The sequence below is a fragment of the Cervus canadensis genome, chromosome 25 (genome assembly GCF_019320065.1).
Source record: "Cervus canadensis isolate Bull #8, Minnesota chromosome 25, ASM1932006v1, whole genome shotgun sequence".
Classification (NCBI taxonomy): Eukaryota; Metazoa; Chordata; class Mammalia; order Artiodactyla; family Cervidae; genus Cervus; species Cervus canadensis.
Genome location: NC_057410.1, coordinates 21094424 through 21118368, shown reverse-complemented (window position 1 = coordinate 21118368; position 23945 = coordinate 21094424). Strand labels below are relative to the sequence as shown.

The following is a 23945-nucleotide window of genomic DNA, read 5'->3' as shown; positions in this document are numbered from 1 at the left end:
TCTTAATGCTAAGGCGAAAGAAAATGGCTTGGCAGTTATCCTCATACAGATTTCTATTTGCATAATTCATAGCAAGAGAATCTCCTCCTGTGAGTTATCCATCCTCCATGAATGCTCAGTTTGGTCAATTATGTGAGCAGATTATGTGATGATGTGAGCAGACAAGCCTATCACTGTCATTTTAGGGACAACAAATTTACTCCTCAATTCTTTAGTCAGTATATTGTTATTGAGCACATTTATGGACTGATGGTTCAAAGATGAATAAGGCTGTCTCTCTGCTTTGAGGGAAACACGATCACCAAAAAATGATGTGCACTAAGATAGAATGGAGGTGAGCACAAAGTTCTACAGTACAATTTTTAGTAGGCTCCTAATCTATTCTATGATAGTTACTTGACTCCTTTATGGATCAGAAAAACTTCCTGAGAAGAAGATACCTAAGCAGAGCATTGAAGGACTCATAAAGGATAGCCACAATGAGGAAACGCAAGGGAAGAAGGGAATCCAGGTGGAGGGGCTAAAATATGCAAAGGACACAAAAGAAAACAGGATAGATTTTGGGAACAGCAAGAAGTTGGTACGGCTGGAGTTAAGAAAGGGTCACATCATGAAGTTAAGGAAGAGTCAGATCCTTACATGTCACTTCAAGAAGTTCAGATTTTATACTGATGGTTTTAAGACCACACTGAAGAGTTTTAAATAGATATAAAATGATCGAGTGTACAGAGAATGGATTGACATGTGGGTGAGTCTGGAAGCAACAATTCTAGCTAAGAAGCTATTGTGCAAATGCAGACGAGGAAGCATGGTGGGCTGGCCCCAACTTCAAACCCCACATGGCACACCTTTTTACAGCTGTGTGCTGTGGACTGAATGTTTACCGAGAAAGAAGAAATAGGGGTGGAGAAATCTGGAACTCATTTGTGCTGTCCACCCCTTTAAGAATTGTTAAATCATGTCATATTCATTTTTAAAGAATCGCATACTCAGAATGCTGTGGTCTCAATAATGTAATCTGATAGAGGGTAAAAGTCATGCTCTTCAACACTGGAACACTGAGCACTGACCTGTGAATACCTGAAAATTGGATGAAACCAGATAGGAAAATTATTAGAGTTGTTTATTTCACCAAAACTTGCTATTATATCTTCTCATAGTTATGTTATGAATTCTATATAGAGTATCCTCATGAAGTACATGTATTCATCAGTTTAGTTCAGTCACTCAGTTGTGTCTGACTGTTTGCAACCCCATGAACTGCAGCACACCAGGCTTCCCTGTTCACCACCAACTCCTGGAGCTTGCTCGAACTCATGTCCATTGAGTTGGTGATGTCATCCAACCATCTCATCCTCTGTTGTCCCCTTCTCCTCCTGCCTTCAATCATTCCCAGCATCAGGGTCTTTTCCAATGAGTCACTTCTTTGCATCAGGTGGCCAAAGTATTGGAGTTTCAGCTTCAGCATTAGTCCTTCCAATGAATATTCAGGACTGATGTCCTTTAGGATTGACTGGTGTGATCTCCTTGCAGTCCAAGGGACTCAAGAGTTTTCTCCAACACCACAGTTCAAAAGCATCAAATTCATATATTCATAGGTTAGAGCTGAAAATTATTCCTTTATTAATTCTTAGTTTTGAATCAAGAAGATTGTATCCTCTTCATTTTAGCACACTCAGAACCTCAGACAGGGACTGCTATATAGTAAGTGCTTAATAGGTGGTTGAAAATCAGGAACTAAAAACACATTGACTAGAACTGATTTTCTAGGACCTTTGATGACCTTCATGAAAATTCTAAAAAACTTATTTAGCACCAAACAAAATATTAATTGGAAGTAAAATAAATAAATACCATATTCATTGGTGATAAATACAGCTTTTGAAGTGTTTAATACAGTTTACAGAAAAGCAGTGCGAATCGTGTGGGTGTAACTGAGTGAAGAATTTGGTCTTTTGTAATTCTGAGCTATTTGAAATGAGAAGGGTTGAATAGTTTAAAAAATGGATGGGAAGAGCTGGGGGGGTTTAATTGCACCCCGCAATTTTCTTCTCATGACTGTGACTACAGAAAGAACACTTTCTAATTTTTTCTAATGTTCACAAAGATGATTCTGGATCAAGGACTGTGAGTACCTTTGAATATAAGAGCTAGAAAAGCTTAAATGGATTCATGCACCTACCACTTCATTGCATCCAAATTTTAAATATAATTAAATAATAATTAATAAATATCACTATGTAATTGTAATTTATAATTATATAAATCCTTTAGCTTTAGAAAAAAATCACATTATATACTTTTAAAATGCTAGTATCTCATTTTCCTTGGTCATTTTGAGCGATGCTTTTGTAACATGAAACTTCTATTTTTGCAATAAAAGCAAAACTTTTCAGCAAGTAGAGTGCAAATTACACATCTGTACCCTTACACCATAGTACTGTCATGAAATTTATATTATACCAACTAAATTATTTACTAAATGCATGCTAGTACTTTCTTTGTCTTTTTCTTTGTATTTTAGTCATGCAGATAAGGCAGAATATTTTCATAGAGATTTCTTACTAAATACTTGTTAATAACAGTGACCAGTCACTACCAGCGAAGCCCATTCTTGCACCTATACCCAGAGCATCTGCCTTTGTGTCTGTTATCCCAGGAGGCCTCCTCTTTTCTTCTTTTTGCTATTATAAGATGCAGTTTTTTTTTAATTTAAGTTTCATTCATCTAAGGAGCTCTCTTCCATTTTTTTCCCCATATTGTTGCCCATATTGTGCTTTAGTTTATTTCCTAAGAATTCTAAGTAGAGAAAATGGAGAATTTTGATTTAAGTGGAGGCACGGGGACTTGTATTTTCCTGTTGGTGGCAGCACTGCCTTTGTTTTCTTTGTCCACACAAGGAGGGCTTACACTGAAAACAATCATACTAAACTGAGCAAGTAGGGGAGCTTTAAGTACAGAATGTTTTGAATGAATCAGAAGAACAAAAATGAAACTACCTTATATGTACAGTAAAGCAACTTCATTTTAAGAAAACCAAATGAATTAAATCCCCAAAAAATAAATTTACATTACAAAAACATTGCAAAATCTTCAACTAGTGAGCTTTTCTATCAAATACACATTTTGATATTGATAAAATTTTTACTTAGTCACTCCACAGAGTACTGTATGATAATAAAATGTTTTGTGATAATAGAACATTTTGCATTAGATAGGATTTTTTAAGTTCTCAAAGCTTGTGACTAGTCTTTGTCTCACATCTTCTACCGACAATGTGTAATATTCTACAGCACAAGAAAGACAGCATAGGATTGAACGTGTAACTTCTAATTCAGCACCCCTTTCACAAACTCCATGCCTATGAGGGTGTTTTTTGTTTTTAGTCTGTTGGGTTTTTTTTTTAGTAGAAGCATATGTCTATTAAAAATAACATATAATTGTTTTGAACCCCTGGCTATATTAAAATAACTGTGTATTTAGCAGAATATTAAGATATATCATTTAAACTCTTAAATAATGGACATATTGTAACATATTTTAAAGTTATTTCCCTTTTATTTGAAAATGTTTTAAGCAAATCTATAAGATGCTGTATGGTAAATTTAGGAGATACCAATCTTCTTAGTATGTTAATGAACATTTTACTGATATTTTGTTTTATATTCTGGAGTAATAATTTGACATTACTTCTCCGTGTAATGTAAATTATTGGCTCATCAATTTATGCCAGGCCCCTTGATTTTTCTTTTTTTTTGAGGAAGTAGTATAAGCATGTCTTTGATCCAATAGTTTAAAGAAATAAGCATAACACACAAAAAGAATGAGTAGAAAATTTGTCCTCAGCATCACCACTTTGATTTTATAAGAGGGGCAGCATCTAATTTTATTCTCTTGAGAAAAGAAAGGGGGTGGAGGTGTGCAAAAGCACCAACACTTTGGAGACATGCATCCAAGATCAGTCATTAAACTGAGTGCTTTAAACAAATCCGATGTGACTGATTTTGCATGTAGCTGGTGCTCAATAGTACTGACTGATCAGTTAATTGATAAGTTATTAATTTGGCTGGTTTAGTTCATAATTTGTTTTCCTATTTGCTGCCTGATTGGTCCATCTCTTATTAGTTAGCTTCAGAGTAGGTTTTTTCCTTGAAACTAACCTTCTTCTGTTGTTACATATATATATATTTTTGAAATGGTTTCTTTTGGAAAAAGGGCTTTGTTTTTGAGCAGCAGAGTTGAGAACGGTGACCAGATTTCCTGTTAAGAAAAGTACTAGCTGCTCTGAGCTAGGAGGTATATCAATGCCATTGATGTAGGGAGGCAGCCAGCCAATTTCTCACAGGTAATTTGCTTCCTTTGTTATCGGGTGTCTGGGTATGTGCTCAGTAGCTCAGTTGAGTCCAACTCTGCGGCCTCAGGGACTGTAGCCCATCAGGTTCCTCTGCCCGTGGAATTTTCTAGGCAAGAACAGTGGAGTGGAGCGCCATTTCCTACTGCAGGGGATCTTCCTGACCCAGGGATTGAACCCATGTCTCTTGTGTCTCCTGCATTGGCAGGCAGATTCTTTACCATTAGTGCCTCCTGGGAAGCCCTCTGGGTAGTAGTTCTTAACCCAAAGGAAAGTGTGGAGTATCTACTTGGCCCCTTGCCTCTTGCTCTGCCCCATCTCCCAGTTCTTGGGTCGTTTGGCACTCTTTACTTTTCAGTCTGTCCACCTTTCCAATCTTCTCCTGGCCTCTAATGTTCTACTTAACCTTGGTCACTCCAAGGTGGTGTCCCATTTTCTGAAACCATCTCCATATCCTTGTCTCAAGATCAAAAATTTATTTCAATAGAGGTTTTGCTGCCTGGTTGTTAAAAGAGTAGCAATTAAGCCAATTTATAACAACAAGTGCAGTAATCTCTATAAGGGTATTAACATTTTAGAAGAATAAATTTTTAAACCAAAAAATAAAGCTATAATGACAGAAGTTCATACCAGTAAAGACATGTTTAAGCCAGGAATCTCCAGGTACTTATTAAGTGGAGATTTATTCTCATTCTTATTCTATCTAGATCTTTTAAAGAATGAGAAACAGTTTGTTGGGATAAAAGCTAACAGCTTGCCTATAAACCGGTGCCATACTTGGCCAAGTTTTACTTGGGCCTGACAGCCTTGTAAATGGTTAAGCAGACTTGTAGTTTAGTCAAGAGAATCTCAGTAATTTAATCTATCACCTTCCTTCTCCGATTTGAACAAAAGAGATGACTCATGTTGTAGAGTTTGCATCAGAGATATATCAGGGGCAGTTCCTGTCTTTTGCTGACTGTATGGCCTTGGGCAAGTTTCAGAAACTTTCTAACCTACAGCTTTCAAATTCACATCATATAGTTGATGTGTGTGATTCCTGGACAGGGGAAATCGCTACAATTCTTAAGTACATTTTTAAATTTCAAGTAATTTGGATCAGAGTGTCATCATTGTTATTGCTGTTTTTAACACATCAAAATAATTCTAAAGTTAATATGGAAGAAAAAGTGTACAAATATTCTCAAGAAAATTAAGAAAGATACAAATAGGGATGGGGAACCTACCATACCAGCCAGCAAAACTTCTTATATGACTAATACAATCAGAAATTATGAATATTGGATCAGGAATGAACAAATTGACCTATGAGGCAGAGAGCACAGAAACTGATTCAAGTATTCTTTAAAATAAAAACTTAGTATATGGTGATGTTAACATTTTAATTTAGTGAGAAGAGCGAGAATTACCTTACAAGCAGTGTTAAAGGAAAGGAATATTCACCTGGAAGGGAAACAAAATATGTTTGTATCTTACAACAAGTATAAAGAGAATATTAGAATATAATGAAGATGATTATCAATCTTTAGGGTAGGGTTGAGGGATTTATGGGCAAGATAAAAATTCATAAATCATAAAAAATGGACAGACTTGACTCCATAAAAACCTAAAATTTCTGAATGGTAAAAGGTACTATTACAAAGTTGAAAGGCAAATGATAGACTAGAAAATAATATTTGCAACATTGATAACAAGGTGTTAATTTCTTTTTTATATAAGAACTCCTGTGAATGAATAAAAAACAAGAAATATAATTAAAAAATAGGTCCTCAAGATGGTCTAGCAAATCTCAAAAGAAGGATACAAACAGCCAATAAATATTTTGAAAAGGTACTGTACCTCAATGGTAGTTAAGGATATTAATATTAAATAAATAAAAGATACATCATTTTTTAGGTATCAGAGAGGTAGAATTAAAAAAAAACTTTTCAAATCTACTTTGGCAAAAGGGTGGAGAAAACTGATATCTCTTAGGCACTCTTGGTGAATGTGTGAATTGTTAAAACATTTTTGAAAATCATCTGGTAACATGAATTTAAATGTGCTTATCTCTGACCTAGAATTGCATTTCTAGGAATATAACTTGTATAAATCAAAGCAGCAGTTTTAACGAAAAAGCTGAGTGAAACTTCATATTGCTGCTTTTAAAAATGGACACCTCCAAACCCTGGGAATACCCTGAATATTCACCAATATTGACAAGTGTTTGCAAAGATTATTATTCATACATACTATAGAATATTGTGCAAATATTTACATAGGCTTATGGTTTAGAAAAATGTCCATGATTTATTACAAAATGAAAAAAGCAAGGGGCTAAACAGTATGTGTAGTATGACTGGATTTTTATAACAGAAAAAGACTATATATGTGTGTGTCTAAATATAAGATGAATATGTGGTGTGTATGAGCATGTGTGAGTGTGTGTGTGTGCATGTGTGTGCAGACATAGAAAAACTTATGTAAGGATACATTACAAATGTTAAAAGCAGAGGAATGGAATTGGATTACAGGGAGAGACCATTAATTTTTTTTATTTCCATGTCGCTTGAATGATTACACAAAACTTTATGACTTATGAGTTGAATTGTGTCCCCTCTCCAAATTCATATGTTGAAGTCATAACTCCCAGTACCTCAGAGTGTGATATTATTTAGAATTAGTTGCAGATGTAAATTGGTTAAGCTAAGATGAGATCATATTTGAATAGGTGTCCTTATCACTGCTGTCCTTATAAAAAGGGGAAATTTAGATATGGAAACAGCCAGGCATAAGAGAAAAGACAATGTGAAGAAATCCATGGCTGATTCATGTCAATGTATGACAAAAACCACTACAATATTGTAAAGTAATTAGCCTCCAACTAATAAAAATAAATGGAAAAAAAAAAAGAGAGATACAGGGAGAAGATGCTTATCTGTATGCCAAAGAGAGAGGTTGAGTCATCTTTTCCTCACAGCCTCAGCAAGAGCCAACTGTCGCTGCCAACACCTTAATTTCAAACTTCTATCCTCTAGACTCATGAGACAACAGATTTCTGTTGTTTAAGCCACATTGTTATGGTAGCCCTGGCAAATGAAGATAATTGCTGTGGAAATTAAAAACCAATACAGGAGGACTTCTCTGTGGTCCAGTGGTTAAGAATCTGTAGGAAACATGGGTGCAATCCCTGGTCCAGGAAGATTTCACATGCCGTGGAGCAACTAAGCCCAATGTGCCACAACTAAGCCTATGCTCCAGAGCCCGCAAGCCGCAACTACCGAGCCCACGTGAGCATCTGCTGGAACCTGCGTGCCTCGAGCCTGTGCGCTGCAACAAGGGAAGCTGAAGCAATGAGAAGCCTGCGCACTGCAGTGAAGAGTAGCCCCTACCGTCCACAACTAGAGAAAGTCCATATGTAGCAGTGAAGACCCAGAGCAGCCAAAAATAAATCAATAAAAATATAATTTAAAAATGCGTGGAAAAGGATCTGCCTACCAATGCAAGGGACATGGGCTTGACCACTGGTCTGGTAAGGTCCCACATGTTGCAGTGCAGCTAAACCTATGCACCACAGCTACTAAAGCCTGCATGCCTAGAGCCCATGCTCTGCAAGGCAACACAGTCAGACAGCAGACCCTGCTTGCCACAACTACAGAAAGCGCTTGCATAGCAGCAAAGACTCAGCACTGCCAAAGAAAAAATAAATAAATGAACAGAAAAGCACAGAAGCTTAAAAAAAAATCCAATATAGTATTTTTGAAAAGGCAAGGAGTAAAAAGTTTATTCATTTAAGAAACACTTATTAAAGGTATTCCATATTAATTCTTTTACTTAATTTTCCAGAAATGTGGAAGGAGAAGAATTAGTGACCGCATTTTACAGAAGCTCAGTAACTTTTTCAGAGTCACGCAGTGAATAAATTTATGGGTAGGAGTCCAGCTGACTTCAAGTGCCTGGGGAACAGTTGCTTTTCTGTGCTGAATCCCACTGCTGAGTGTTTGATCTCTTCATTGTCCATTTCAAATCTGAGGTGAGCGTTCAGGGAAAAATTAGTTCTCCCCTTTGCATCTCTATAATGTCAACATGAGGTGCAGAATAAAAATGTCAGAATGACATTGCCCATAATAAATGATACCCAAGTGGAATGATTTTAGGGCATCTCGCTTTATCGTGTCATCTTGAAGGGAAAGACAGTGAACAATGGTTATAGGCTTTTCTTGGTTGTTCTCAACATTCCATGTTCATTTTTATCTAGCTAGTTATATAAACTGGAGAGTTTAAAATCCAGGAGGCTGGATAAAAGGAATATTTCACAAATCATAAGACTTAATAACAGATATGTGGTTTGGCTCAATGACATATTTCAGAGTTTTATCAAGGATAAATCAAAGAGAAAACATCTATGACCTTGTGATACAGATGTTATACTTTCCATATCTTCTAGTGTAGGGTTTCTTTGTTGCTCTAAATGCTTGGGAAGGGAACTTTGATTACCTTATCTGTCAGTTCTAGTGATAGCAATTATGCATGTTTAGATGCTTATTGTTTTATTGTATCATTTATAGAGAAACATTTAATTCACCCTTAACATCCAGCTCAATTATCACTTTCTGTCATACTCTCTCTGGTCAATTTGTTGTACCCTCCTCTTTGCACGAGAAACACATTTTTAGATACAGAGTATGTAATGTGTTCTCAATGACATGTATTCTCTTGTATTATTTATGTATCAGAATCTCTTGCTAAATTACAAATTCATTAGGGTTTGAGGCCACTCAATCTCTATGTTTATTAGCATCTCAAAAGCTCTTATGTAAGAAGTGACCACGAGAGCAGAGGGAATTAAAGGTACAGGATGGGTTAGGAATGAGATGGTGGACAAGCGCCTTCACCATCTGGGCCTGAGGCCACTTCATCGTTCATTTTTCACATGTACTTCACCTTCAGTTGGCATGATCACAGCTCAGTAGTTTGCATTCCTTCCTCAGAATGTACTTTTTCCTTCCTTCTTTTGTCTCTTTTCTCTGTGGCAAAAAAACAGTTATTAGTAGTAATATCAGTACCATTACTAGTACCGGTAATACTAACACTTAGCATGCATTGTGTCTGGCACTGTCCTAGGTGGTTTACCTGTGCTAAATAACTTAACTCTCAGAAAAAATCTCTTTGGTAGGCACTACTATTAGCCTCATTAAAAATAGATGATAAAACAAAAGTATCAATACAATGAGATTAACTTGCCTGAGGTCATGTAACTCCTAAATGACAAACCTATAATTCAACTCAGTCAATCTGGTTCCAGAGTCTGTGCTCTAAACCACTATGTCTTTACCAGGAATATCATACCTGTAATTGTAATGTGGTAGAAAAGGGGGATTGATAACAGATTCTTTCTTCCTATCCATCTGTGCTCAGTCATGTCCGACTGTTTGCAGCCCCATGGTCTGCGGCTCACCAGGCTACTCTGTGCATGGAATTCCTCAGGCAAGAATACTGGAGTGGGTTGCCATTTCCTACCCCAGAGGATCTTCCTGACCCAGGGACTGAACCTGTGTCTCCCGCGCCTCCTATCTACCTATCTATAGCTGTTTAAGCTAAAACATAAAAATGCCTCATTTAGTTGTCAAACTTTAGTACAGGGCCAAGACTTTTTCTTTGAGAATGACGCTGCTGATTCAAGTTTCTGCTGGTTCACCTTGCATTATCTTTGTCCTTTCTGCATTGTTCTATAATTTCCAGTTTTGGTTTCATTAAACACGAAGAGAAATTTAAGTGCATTTGCAAAGGAATCTAGGCTTAAAATCCATCTAGATGTTTACAGTGTTCTTCCAGTGATCTATAGGTGTCTTACCTACACCTAATGCAACACCAATTTCATTTTTTATAGTGACTAATTTATGAAGCCTTTCCAAAGCAATCATTTTTATAGACAAATCATTCTCTTCCTTATCATGCAAAAATAGAATGTTTACCTAATATTTAATTCAATTCAGTAATTACAGTAATAAGCATAATTGGCATAAACACTGGGGAGTAAACGCCCCTGACTCTTGATAAGCACTTAAGTCAGCAAGTGAGAGGGGAAGGCTGGCACATTCTAGAGGGTGGTTACTGCCCCCAGCAACCTGTAGCTATGATCATTAGGAAGTATGTTTACAAAAGGAATGGGAGGGAGTGTAAGTAAATCTGGTGTTGAGTGCAGGTGGTTGAGCAAGTGCTAATGTGTTCTGTGTCTTCTGAAGCCTCACTCAACTATTTCCTCCTCTGCAAGCCTTCTCTGGGCGTCTCTCCACCACACACAGAGGTGATCACTTCCTCTTCTGTGACTAGAGTACATTGTTTATGTTTCTATTATATACTTATAATTTTAAATATACTTTTCTCAATTGTTTATGGTGATAAAATACATGCAGTATAAATTTACCATTTAGTTATTTTTAAGTCTACAGTTCCGTGGCATTAAGTATGTTCACTTTGTTGTGCAACCATCATTACCATCCATCAGTTCTGTTCAGTTCAGTCACTCAGTCGTGTCCGACTCTTTGAGACCCCATGAACCGCAGCACACCAGGCCTCCCTGTCCATCACCAACTCCCAGAGTTTACCCAAACTCATGTCCATTGAGTTGGTGATGCCATCCAACCATCTCATCCTCTGTCGTCCCTTCTCCTCCTGCCTTCAATCTTTCCCAACATCAGGGTCTTTTCCAATGAGTCAGCTATTTGCATCAAGTGGCCAAAATACTGGAGTTTCAGCTTCAGCATCAGTCCTTCCAATGAACACCCAGGACTGATCTCCTTTAGGATGGACTGGTTGGATCTCCTTGCAGTCCAAGGGACTCTCAAGAGTCTTTTCCAACACCACAGTTTGAAAGGATCAATTTTTTGGCACTCAGCTTTCTTTATAGTCCAACTCTCACACCCATACATAACTACTGGAAAAAACATAGCCTTGACTAGATGAACCTTTGTTGGCAAAGTAATGTCTCTGCTTTTTAATATGCTATCTAGGTTGGTCATAACTTTCCTTCCAAGGAGTAAGCGTCTTTTAATTTCATGGCTGCAGTCACCATCTGCAGTAATTTTGGAGCCCAAAAAATAAAGTCAGCCACTGTTACCACCCATATCCAGAACTTTTTCCATTTTGCAAAACCAAAACTCTGTGCCTATTCAACAGTAACTCCCATTTCCTCTTTTCCCAGACCATGGCGGCCATCATCCTACTTTCTGCCTCTAGGATTTTGAATGTTTTAGATACCTCATACAAGTAGACTCACACAGTATTAGTTTTCTTGGTGTGACTGATGTATTTTAATTAGCATAATGTATTCAAGCTTCATCCATGCTGTAGGATGTGCTAGAATCTCCTTCCTTTTTGAGACTGAATATAAACATCGTATGGATATCCCACATTTTGCTCATCCATTCATCTGCCCACAGACGTCCGAGTTGCTTCCACATTTTAGCTCTTGTGAATATTGCAGCTATGGGCATGGGTGTACAGCCATCTCTTTGAGACCCTGCTTTCAATTCTTTGGGGCATTAAATATATATTTTTTAAAGGTAGCACTTCCCCAGTAGAATGTGAACCAAATTTTGCCTCTTCAGTGGATATCACATTTCCTGACACATAGTACTTTAATAAAGGCTCATTAAGTATAACATACTCCACACATAAGGGGAGGTTGTTTCTAAGACAGATCTAGAACTATGATTACTAGCTGTATGCAGTGTTGTACCTTGAGAACTATTCAAACTTGAAGTGAAATTGCTTTGTGAACTTTATATAATTTGTGTCCTAAATCCCAAGGTTTGTTGTCCTCCTTCCCTCTTTCCTCCATAGGTAATGGTGTGTAACTTGAACAATGTGTTTTCCTTCTAAAACTAGGTCTACTTCATGTTTCTAACTGTAGCTGCCTATGTTTAAATTCAAGCTGACAGATTTTCCCCAGGAAGCCACAAAACACTATTAATTCTTGATGTCTGTTTACAGAAGAGTCTAAGCCTTTAGAACACAACACGAACTCTCACATTTTTCACTTAACGTTTGATGCAGACATTTTGGATAACTACTGAGTGTTTATATCAGTTAACTGATCATCATTACTGCCACTCAAGGAGTCCATTTCCAACTGCCGAAAAGACTGTATGTAACTTCTATAGGGAAAGCATACATTTTAGAGTTTAAAAAGAAGAGAGAAAAGAAATGCTTTGAAGCACAGGTGCACACAAACAATTTAGTGGAGGAACATTTCAATAGAGAAAAGGAGCCAAACTTTGATGAGGCTGATCACTGTCAGGAGCTGTTTCAGCTAAACTGCTGACCTACTGAGGTCGATGGTGTAAGTGAAGTGTAATTAATCACGCTTTTAATGGGATGAGTCCTGCATTTCTTCTCCTTTTCTGCTCTTCTAAGGAAAGTATATATTTTTTTACTTTAGTCATGGTATAATAACTTTATTTTTACAATGACTTTCTGTATGTACATTTTTACTGGTATAATCTACAAAGAATTGTTTGAGATAAAGAGATTAAAGGAATGGAAAAGAAAAAGAACAAGGAAAAAAAAAAAGACCAGGACACACAGTAGCCTTATATTTATGAGAATTCTTCACCAACAAAACCATTTTCTTTTTGGTTTGGGTTTAGATTGTAGTTATCTAGCCAATTGTTTTTCCATTTCAGTCTTATTGAGCTAGAACAATAAATTTATCTCTAAAATTTTACATTTTATTATTTAGCAAATGATATTTTTGTATAAATTTATTTGAAAGGGTAAGGGCCTGATTTTGTAATGTGCTTATATTCTCATTCAAGGAAATAAGCTGAAGTGGACCAGAGAAGTTGAAAAAGAACATCAGAGGTTTCCCTCATTTTCTAATTACAGAAAACTGAAGAAAACTGTCAGCAAATACTTTTTATTTCTCTGCTCCCAAATTAAAATTCTATCAGATTTCCCTAGTTTTAATATTTAATTTTAATATGTACATACAAATCTGGAAAACACTTATACTTTGTGGTATTTGTCAGACATATCCCCAGGCAACAATAAATTGGTTAATTTTCCTGCAATCCCTGTATGTCCTTCTTACCAGCCAATGCTCTCTTTCTCACCTCAATACACACATCACACACTGCCCAGAAGTGACCCAGAGAAGAAAGGAGAAAGGACTACTTATTTACAGAGCTTGCAATCTAGTTGGGGAGACAGGCAATAAAAAATTAATTTCTAACATATGTCAAGGTAAGGATGAGTCTGCTGAAGAAAATTAAATCTGGAAAAGGAATTAGAGAACCATGAGCATCAAAATGTGTTCTTTTTAAAAACATTGATTATATTATTATTTTCCGATAGTGATATCAGTAAATTTACAAATTAAAGTATCTCTTATTTATCTTTGAAGTGAAGTTGCTCAGTTGTGTCCGACTCTTTGCAACCCCATGGACTGTAGCCTACCAGGCTCCTCTGTCCATGGAATTTTCCAGGCAAGAGTACTGGAGTGGGTTGCCATTTCTTTCTCCAGGGGATCTTCCTGACCCAGGGATCGAATCCGGGTCTCCTGCACTGCAGGCAGACGCTTTACCATCTGAGACACCAGGGAAGCCCTGCAAAACATTAAAAATGTAATCATCTCAGCCATGTTCAGAGATAGGAAGATTCAATATCGTCAAAGTGTCAAAGTTTTTCCCAATGTGATCATAGATTCAATGTAATCTCAATCAAAATCCCAACAAGTCATTTTGTGGATATTGATAAACTGATTCTAAAGTTTAGACGGTGAAACAAAAGATCCAGAATAGACAACACATTGTTGAGGAGAAAAAAAAAAAATGGAGGACTAATGCTACCTGATTTCAAGACTTACCATAAAACTATAGTAATCAAGACAGTGTAGTACTGACAAAAGACAGATCAATGTAACAGAACAGACAGCCGAGAAATAGACCCACAGCCATTTAGCCAACTCATATTTGATGACAGACTAACGACAGTACAATGGAGAGAAGACAGCTTTTCAAGAAATGGTTCTAAAACAACTGGACATCCACACACAAAAAAATGGATCTAGACACAGACCTTACATTCTTCAAAAAAATTAACCTGAAATGGAAAGTGGAATTAAATATAAAGTGCAAAACTGTAAAACTCCTGGGAGACAGCATAGGAAAAAATCTAGATGTACTTGAGCAAGGTGATAACTTTTTAGATACAATGTCAGAGGCTCGATCTGTGAAGAAATAATCAACAAGCTAGATTTCATTAAAATTAAAAACATCTGCTTTGCAAAAAGCAATGTCAAAAGAATGAGAAGTCAAGCCACAGATTAGGAGAAAATACTGGCAAAAGACGTACTAAGTAAAGAAAGGATCGCTATCCAAAATATACAAAGAGCCCTTGAGACTCAAGAGTAAGAAAACAAATAACCCGATTGAAAACTGGGCAAAAGACCTGAACAGATGCTTCACCAAAGATATATATAACAGATAAGCACATGGAAAGATGCTCAACACCATATGTCATTAGAGGGATGCATAACTAAAATAATAATGTGGTACCACTACACACCTATTAGAATGGTGAAAATACGAATCATTGAAATACCAAACACTGGTGAGGATGTAGAGCAACAGGTATTCTCATTCATTGGTGATAGAAATACAAAATGTTACAGCCACTTTGCAAGACAGTTTGGCAGTTTCTAACAACACTAAACATATTCTCACCATGTGATCCAGCAATTGTGTTCTTTGATATTTATCCAAATGAACTGAAAAGTTATGTTCACACAAAGACCTGCACATGGATATTTATAGCTGCTTGATTGATAATTGCCAACACTTGGAATTAGCCAAAACATCCTTTAGTAGGTGAATAGATAAATGAACTGTGGTACAGCTCAGCAATAGATTATAATTCAGTGCTAAGCAGGTATGAGCTATCAAGTTATGAAAAGATAATGGAGGAATCTTAAATGCATATGATTGAGTGAAAGAAGCCAGCCTGAAAAAGCAATGTAGTATATGATTTCAACTGAATTGAAATATATGATGTTGTGGAAAAAATGTGGATATGGTGAAAAATCATTGGTTTTCAGGGGTTAACAGGAAGGGAAAGAGGAATAGGCAGAGCATAGATGAATTTAAGGTAGTGAAACTTTTTAATGATACGACTCTGATGGATACATGTCATTACACATGGGTTAAAACCTACAGAACATACAACACCAGGAGTGAAAATGTACGCAATGGACTTTGGGTGTTAGCTGGTGTAGGTTCATCAGTTTTGACAACCATACCACTCTGGGGTGGGATGTTGATAGTGGGAGGCTATGTGAATGGAGGAAGATGAGGATATACAGGAACTCTGTGCTTTCCACTCAATTTTGCTGTGAACCTAAGACTAATCTAAGAATAAAGTCTATTTTTGAAAAAGATCATCATTTTGACCATTACTGTCCTTAATCTCCTAATGTTCAGTGTCTAGAAAATCACTGTTTCAATCATATATATTTATGATGGGAGGGAAATCTGGCCCCTGTTACTTCATCTTAGCTGGAAGTGGAAATGTTTCTTTTCCAACATCTGTGTTGGTCTCACTTCTAAAATTAGATCAGAAGAAACAAATTACACTTACTTTTAGTGTAAAAATTACACTTTATATGTTTTAAGCCAGAGAGTATAAATGCAAATTTCTTTAACAGCCACTAATTTAGGGAAACATTTATAAACACTTCACTAATAGACATAAGTAGGCTTTATGCCCAGTTTCATAAAAGGCAGTCTTGCGCATCACCCCCCAACCCCCACTCAGAGGTGCCTTACTTCTCTCTCTGACCAGTGCCTTAGGATCACCTGAATCTCCACAATTTCTTTCACGTCCTACTTTACTCCAGTCTGCACTCTTTCAGTTTGGACAATCTGCTCTGGACTGTGTCCTGTTTTTTTTTTTTTTTACTAATATATACTGGAGAGAGAATGGATATTATTGGGTAAATAGACTGTGTCTGCATTTTAATGGGCCTTCTGTGAATGTTTTATGCACAGCATTGACTCCGATGATGGAAATTCTAGGTATTTTGGCAGGTTTGTGGAAGTGATATTTTTAGGTAGGTCAGAGTTTTGATGTTCCTGCATCACATACATTCGGCTGGCTTGTACCATCTCTTCTTTAGAGTCAAAGCCATAAACAGATACATGCTTGCAGCTTTCTCTTTATTAATAAAAATTAGTTGGCTTCTACTTCTGAATTTCTCTGCATTGCCTTTAAAAATAGCAACAAGTCAAAGTAAAATGATTACATAAATGTCCTTTCTTTATGGCCTTGAACACTGAAACTAGTTATCTGAAACCTAAGAGGTTTTTCATTTATTTGAACCTGGTCTGGTTTTACAAATATGAAAGTGACATTCAAGTAACCTCTGAAAATTAGTGTATGGGGAAGAGGGCTTAAAATCAGATGAATAATGTAAAGTAAAATGGGGGATCAGAGTTACTATCTGCTGAAAGTGACTTCTTTTGTGGTCCAGTGGTTAAGAACCCATCTTTCGATGCAGCAGATGTGCGTTTGATCCTTGGTCGGGGAACTAAGACCCCACATGCCTCAAGGCCTTGTGCCATGCTAGATATAAGTCCACATGCTGCAAACAAGATGCCATCACAGCCAAAATCAAAATAAATAAATAAGTAATATGAAGCAAAAAGTAAAAAAATATATAAGGATGTTGAAAGTACATGATAGCATATGTATCTTCTGGTCTAGTTATTAATAGTTTGACAATATCCTTCCTGAACTTCCTGAATAAACACAATTTTCTACTTTTGTAGTAATCAAGTCATGGAAAAAAGAGGAGTTGGTAAGTAACAAGTTGTTTGTATCTGTCAAGAATAGCATGGCTTTATCTTTGGTGTTGGGAATGGAAATATAAAGCAACAGAAGTAGAGTCTGTTTGTGTGTGTGTGTGCACTCAGTCATGTCCGACTGTTTGTGACCCCATGGACTGTAGCCTGCCAAGCTCCTCTGTCCATGAAATTTTCCAGGCAAGATCACTGGAGTAGGTTGCCATTTCCTAGTCCAAGGGATCTTCCCGACCCAGGGATCGAACTCGCATCTCTTGAGTCTCCTGCCTTGGCACGTAGGTTCTGTACCACTAGCGCCACCTGGGAGGCCCAAAGATGGAGTCCTTGTCTTCAAATAATTTATAGCCTATGTGAGTCAGACTCAAAGAAAACTATTTTACCCAGCAGAAAATAAAAACATCTGAAGGTGCATAAACACATAAATGTTTTTACTGGCTCATACCCTGAGATCTCCCAATTTTACCCATGTGAGAGAGTGATGATGCTTTTAAATGTTAACTTATGAACAAAACCATGGAGTGTGGTGCTCTTAGACCTCAGGTCTGTGGCTTACATTGCATCATTTGAACTGAAGTTCATTGTAATAACAGACCAGGATTATTGTGATGAGCCAGCAACTACATGGACCAACGAGTGTGCTTAAAGTATCCTATATTTACACAAGTGGTTCTCTTCATGACATCATACTCAGTGTGACTATGTTTTTTATTTATTTCAAACCAAGGGACACCAGTCCTATCTTTAAAAAACCAGGCCACTAGAGGAGAAAAATTTTTCTGTTTCATTTAGAGAAAGTATATATTTAAGTGTATGAACTGTATAAGCAACACAAAAAGTAAATACATTGTATTTCCATTCAATGAATATTAGATACTGAGAGTATCCTGTTTATTTCTACGGGTAAGAGATTGTCAGCATCTAAAGTTAATTATAGGTAGCCACCGCAATTGCATAATTTTCTATTCTAATATTTTTTGTGGTTGGGAAGCAAATTCATGTATTGTAACCAACTTAAAGATGTGTTACAGGGTTATTTCATACATGGCAGATTTTCAAAGTCCTGCAATGATGACATTGATGTAGTGCCGCTACTCTGTTATAACCTTTGTATATTCTTTAAGTGTAACAAATACTTCATTCATTGCTTGCCCTAAACTTTGCATTTGGTGACATTCTTGCTGCTGTGTTAATATCAGGTCTATTAAGCTGGACCTCATGGTCCATTACCCTTTCTTTAGATTTGACCCCATGACGTTTAGGGGTCTTGAGCACAGTGTGAAAAAGCAAAGGGTTTCACTCTCACCCAAGGAGCTCATTAGGACTTTATAGAAACACAATAAATAGTCACGCAGTACTAACATTTGCACTGGGGGATGCTCACCAGACGCACAGCCTGGTGTCAGGAGGTGTTCTTTGTTCCCTTTATCCAGGTCTGCACACTAATTTAGCCCACTGACTAAAGAGAGCACTCATTTGTAATCTGGCATTTTTTTCTTTGAAGGAAAGATTCACTTACTGGTATCCTAGCTTTGTGGGATTTTGTTGGTACATTTCCCTGTCTTGGTTCCTTTCTTAAGGCTCTCACATACATTTGAGACTGCATAATTAAAATCAGCTCCCACAGTTCATGAAAGAATTCCACTGTGACCTGCTGACAGCAGTTTCGGGACAGGAGGCCTTCATTTGTTCATAAACTACATCGTCATACATTAATCCGTTTGCCTTATTAAGCACAGTTTAATCCAGGAAAATACTATTAGATCAGTTTAGGGGAGACCTGTCATCCACAGTACTACTTTAGCTTTAATTTTAAGGTCTAGTTGCATTAACTCTCTGATATGCCTTCTAATATTTTTAATTTTATAGTAAAGAGTTATGTCATTACAGAGGCCAGCATTTGATTTCATCATATTATTTTGCCCAACCACTGCCATAATCAGGTTTCCCTCTTTGAAATGTATTTCAGTCTGAAAATGTCATGACTTCCAGGGGCTTGCAGGCTGCACAAAATGGGATTTCTATCCAGAAGTAGAAGCAGCCTGTTAGTGCAAAGGGGGGCTTTTATGAGGTATGATTGGAGGCTCCAACTCCACTATTCAAATTAATCAGATTTTCTTAGGCAGAATGCCTCTGGAATCCTCTACAAATACTCTTTTCCTCCCCACTACATTGCAAATTACTTAATGAAAACACTGGATTATAGGAAACAAAAGGGTCTTTCCACTGATGTCAATCAAGCCACGATGGCTTTTTTTTAATTTGTTTGTTTCTAAAACAAGAAAATGAAGGGACAATTTTGTTTCACAAAGTCTGGATGAATCATCTCACTGCATAACTTTCCAAGAAAATTTCACTGAAGACTTGGAAAAAATACTGGCAACTCAACAATTTCCAATTCAAGTTCATGTGATAAGACTCAAATATAAGCCAAAATGAATCATCTTCTTTTACCAACCAGCTACTCTTTTTTTAAAATGTTTTATTATTATGGTAAAAGTCACATAATATAAAACATACTCTTTTAACCATTTTTAACTATCCAGTTCAGTGGTACTAAGTACATTCATATTGTTGCACAACTTTCACCATCATCCATCTTCCGAATCTTTCACCTTACTAAACTGCAATTCTGTCCCCATTAAACACTAACTCCCAATTTCCCCCTCCTTCCTCCCCTCCCTCCAGCCTCTAGCATGCACCAATATACCCTTTGACTCTTTGAATTTGACTCTTCTAGGTACTCAACCAACTCTTTAAAGAGGAAACTGATGTAGAAGATGGGGTATGCTTTGCTTTGGCATATGCCAAAAATACTCACTAATCCCTTGCTATGTGTTAGGAACTCAGTTATTCATCTTATAGATACAAAAATGAATAAAACTACTCTAGGTTTCGACAGCCTGGTGGGACAGATTCAACTAACCATCACACAACACAGCAATATGCACCAATGGTGGAGGCTGTGTTGGGGAGGGGAGAGGTAAGGAGGACAGAAGGGAGAACTAAGCTTTGAAACAGATTTCCCAAGGCAGCTCCTGGGGGAAAAGGCATTTCAAGCAGATTGCACAGCATGAGGGAAAATATATAAATATGAAAGTTTACGGTGTATTTAGGGAGTATCTTATACTCAACGGCTGAAATAGAAAGCTGCATGTTGGGGAAGTGATGAGAAATGTCCTTGGAAAAGTAATTTGGGGCTCGAATATGAGAGGCTCTGAATACTGTGCTAAGAAGGAATTTATATTTCTACTGGTGACACTGAAAGATTTTAAGGATCCATTGATGGAGACGAGGGAAACCACTCATATGGTCAGATCAATGCTTCAGGAAGATAATTGATGGCAAGGAGGAGAATGATTTGGAGAAGTGAGTAATTCATTCCTGGCTAGATGTTATTGTAAGAATCCAGTAGGTGGTCCCTGATGGTCTGACCTAGGAAGGTGGTAAAGGATAAGAAGTCACATATTTAAGAGACGTTTAAGAAGTAGAATTAATGTAACTTAATGATCAAACTCTTATGGAAATGAGCAGTGAGAGATAAGAAAAAGAGATAAGCCTAAAATCTCTAGGCTGGATGATTCCCAAGTAATTCGCAGGAGCAGGTTTTTGGAGAATATAATACATTTGATTTTGAACAAGCTGAGCTTAAAATACTAAGTGAACAAGGACTTTAGGTTATTGGAAATACAAAACTCAAACTCAGGAAAAATGTCAGATAAAGTTTGGGAACCAGCTTCATAGGTGTGAACATTGAAGTTATAAGAGGAGACAAAATCATTCAGGAGAGAGGTGAAAAGGAAGTAGATTTCCTGTTGCATATCGTCCAAATAATAGAGTTTCCTGAGGTATTGCATTGAGAAACAATTTGAGGTCACCTTCAGGTATAGTCGAAAGAGTGCCATGAATTATGGGCAGGATCTACGATTGTTTCTGGAGATGCAAGTGACTACCTAGGACAGATGTTAGCCATCCCCAGTAATTGAAGGAGGAGATTCAAGAACAACTCCCCAAAGGACACCAGTTCCTCAGAAGTTAAGTGAAGTGAGTCACTCAGTCATGTCCGACTCTTTGCGACCCGATGGACTATAACCTACCAGGCTCCTCCGTCCATGGAATTTTCCAGGCAAGAGTACTGGAGTGTGTTGCCATTTCCTTCTCCAGGGGATCTTCCCGACTGAGGGATCGAACCTGGCTCTTCCGCATTGTAGGCAGATGCTTTACCATCTGAGCCACCGGGGAAATTCCTCAGGGATGGTGGAAAACTTGTGGTTGCAAAAGTAAATAACCACTGTCAGAGTTAGGTGAAAAATGAGCCAGTACACAGTACTGTACTTATCTCAGTATCTCAGACATCATACTCAAAATAAATATTTATGGGAGGAATAAATGAGTTAATAAAGTGAAGTGTTAACAGCTATACTGCAATTGGAGCAACATAAAAAGTCAGCCCATAATTCATAGCAACACTAGCAACATACCCAGGTGCCGTTGGTTAAGGATATTAATGTTTTGGTTAACTTCTCCATAAGAGCTTGCCTTTTTTTGACTTTTCACGTTAAGATGGAACTTATTCTATTGCATAACCAGTTGGAATATTTGGAATAATTATAAAATTATCAAAATAGTAACATGGAAAAGTTTGTATGATTTGATGTAGAGAATTAAATTGAGAAATTAAATGTAGAAAAATAGTGGTTAATGAGAAAAAGGAAATGAAGGGTATTCTTTGGGACATATCCAGGGAAGAGTGAGCTAAATTCTCTCTTTTATACCCTAAAAGACAAATTCTTTTAAGAAAAAAAAAAAAAGATGCTCTATCTACCCAGATAATACATGGGTTCAATCAAATACTTGTAGCTTGCAGTGGGCAGGTAAATATCGCTATTCTGCTATTCAAGTATTTTTAATTCTAAAAGACGTTGCTCATGAAATTGGGGCCTAAAAATAATTAACCACTCACCCATTCAATACTGTACTTTTTACAAAGTATTAAACCTATGTATGACACTGGTCCACTTGTTATGAGCATGTGGCAGAGTAAACAAAAGGATGCAGGCACTTAGAAACAAGTGGAATGTAGTTGTTATCATGGAGAGACAACTTTTTGGAGTTGTATTATATCTGCTGAATGGTGACAGTGTATGGAGAGCAAGTGCCAACATAAAACCACGAATAACTAGAATATTCAGCAATTATAATACCTGGGCTTCCCAGGTGGTGCTAATAGTAAAGAACCCACCTGCCAATGCAGGAGACATAGGAGACGCGGGTTTGATTCCTGAGTCAGGAAGATCCCCTGGAGGAGGGCATGGCAATCCACTCCAGTATTCTTTCCTGGAGAATCCCATGGACAGAAGAGCCTGGTGGGCTACGGTCCGCAGGGTTGCAAAGAGTCAGACACAAAACCATGAGTAACTAGAATATTCAACAATTGGAATACGTAGGGTGAGATAAAGTCCAAAGAAGGAAGCCATCCCCTTTATTTTATCACAGGAAGGAAGATGATCTGAAAAGCTTCTTTGGAGAATGTAGAATCTGCACTGAGTCGTAAGGAAAAATACATATAACTTTAGTCCATGGGCAGTAGAAGTAAAGGCAAGGCAGGTAATTTGAGTGAGGGCAAAGGAAGAAAGGTCTGGTAAGTTCTGGAAGAGGGAATGAACCTGTTGAACCAAAGAAGACACCTAGGAATCTTGAGTCTCTGACTGCTCTTTACCTCCCCATCTTACCCAGGTCACCTCTCTATTTCTCCTCTGGCTTTGGGTCAGGCTTTGGCTGTCTGGGGTCCTGTCGAAGGAGAGAGAAGTCTGAAGGTGCCTTCATTTCTGCTTCCATTTCTCATGTTTCCTGATGCTCTGAAATGATGCCAGCACAAGGTTTTATAAGCCAGCTTCCTCCAGCTGTTGGAACAAGAATTTACTGATGCAGTCTCAAAACCTCAGAGGACCTAAAACAAAAGAACACTGCCTAAACATGGGAAGGCAGGAGTCAGCTATGTTACATGTGTCGTGAGGAAGTGCTAGAGGAGGGACTCCAATATTTCTGAACTTTTGTAGCTTTCAGTGTTGGAAAATATGATTTGTCGTTGGATAAAGATTTCAGTTTTTTTTTTCTGGGAATCATAGAGTTTTTTTTTTGAAGCTGTTTAATCAGGCAGATGTGATGCACTCTACTTATTGTTTTAAGAGAAGCCCTGAATCGGTTCTCTAAACGTGGCTATTTCTGACTGAGAGGCAACGCAGCCTTGCTTTGATTAAATGCTGAACTTTTGACTTTCATTTCCCAGAATTTGGTATAAGTTTCTTGATGACAAGATCTTTATTTTATACTTATTTACATCTGCCACATTTTATTTTATGTCACTTATTACATGATTCTGTGTTGAATGAACATTGCCTGTCCATCTACTTGATACAGTTATTTAAACACATCACAATGAGACAGAGGAAGCTCTGAGAAAGATTTTCATTATCCCTTAAGGCTTTTAATAGCTTTAATAAAACTTACTCTTTAAAGTATAAAATTAATTCATATGTCACAATAGTCAATAGGTAGATACAGCCAATTTGTCCACTGACAAATGGATAAACAAAATGTGGTGGGCACATATAATGGAATATTATTCAGCCATAAAAAGAATGACATTTTGATACATGCTCCAACGTGGATGGACCTTGAAAACATCATGCTAACTAAAAGACATCAAGCACAAAAGGTCACATCTTGTGTGACTCCACTTACATGAAATGTGCAGA

The 23945-nt window shown here is 37.3% G+C and overlaps 1 long non-coding RNA gene across 4 annotated transcripts in view; it reads right to left on the bottom strand.

The window, feature by feature from the left end:
- Positions 1–13883: 13883 nt before the first annotated feature.
- LOC122427743 overlaps positions 13884–23945 on the bottom strand; it is a 64319-nt gene continuing 54257 nt past the window's right edge. For 2 of the 4 annotated variants that reach the window (XR_006265533.1, XR_006265531.1), the window contains exon 4: positions 13884–13938. This is a non-coding gene — a long non-coding RNA (uncharacterized LOC122427743). Of the gene's footprint in view, positions 13939–22661; positions 23138–23945 lie in introns of those variants that run through there. The other 2 variants (XR_006265530.1, XR_006265532.1) reach the window with 2 other exon arrangements.